We start from the raw sequence: 1,275 nt of genomic DNA on the forward strand, positions 1-1,275 counted from the left end.
TTCACTAATTGTGATAACCACACAAATGAAATAGCAATTTTCCAAGATACTTACTCACTTGAGTTACTTCCTTTTACTCCAATTCATATGGCTTTACTTTTCTTGCATTACTTTATCTTCTTGCATTTTAATTTCAGCACTATATATAGTTTTATAGTAGAAACCCCTCCACACACAAACACACTATATATCCTAGCTTTGCATAGAAGGTCATATAAGTGTGTTATATCGCTTTAGAGAATATATAGTTTACACCTTCAGCTCCTCGTGGGTTTGACACTCAAATACTTATCGAATTGTACTACGGTAATCCCTGCAATGACTTACAAATATGCTTTTCATCATGTTGTTAGAACATACCGCATGCCCCGGGACGATGAACTTGTTTGTGTGGGTGGATCATGATCGTAGTTCGCGCACATGAAATATTTAATGCGAACTTATCAGAAAAATCCACCACCTCCTTTACCTTCGCAGGTGGCCGCACCAACACCTCTCTACTCTCACCCCCGATGGCAAGCTTGCATTCCTTCCCCTTCATCGACCTAAAATCTTGTTCCAAGCAAGGCACACTCATGCTGGCTAAGGTATGAGTACTTGTGTACCAAACGGTATCGACGTATGTTTTTATACGGGAACAAGACATTTCCTGGCGGGAGAATTAGGCGGGAAAAATAAGCGGAAACAGTGCCTTCAATCAATGCACCACATAAAACGGAGAATGCCTTTGGAAAAGAGGGTGGGAATCAGTGCCTGCTGCGGATGTCGATAAGCACTCATATGCCGCCACAGCCGGTGGTGGCAAGTGGCCATGTCAGCGTGCCACTACCGCGTATGGCGGCATGGCCCATTGCCCGTCCTCGCCGTTGACGGGCGCAGCCAGCTGCCCTGCGTGTCGCCGCCATCGAGCGGCGGCAGGTCCTGCCTCCACAACCTGTGGTGGCATAGCCAGCGTGCACGTCGTGGTAGTTTTCACAATTGCACTCACATTTGGTCCTTTTTGGCATTTCACGAGAGCAGGTGGTCCGATGTGTCAGAATTTCGTTGGATTCACCATGTTTCTTGCCTTTCCGTGCTCTGAGATATTATTCAGTTTGGTTATGTTTCGGGTATCTTGAACCAGTTGTAACACAACGAAACATAGTGGTGTACGAGGGTTCCCTTGCACGAGAACTTATTTCCACTTGTATACTCACTTTTGGTGACTGGATTTTGGTGTACCAGAATTATGGTCATTGAGGGGTTTCAGTTTCACTTGACTGGTCATTTGTATCC

Source organism: Lolium rigidum, chromosome 4 (genome assembly GCF_022539505.1).
Source record: "Lolium rigidum isolate FL_2022 chromosome 4, APGP_CSIRO_Lrig_0.1, whole genome shotgun sequence".
Taxonomy (NCBI): Eukaryota; Viridiplantae; Streptophyta; class Magnoliopsida; order Poales; family Poaceae; genus Lolium; species Lolium rigidum.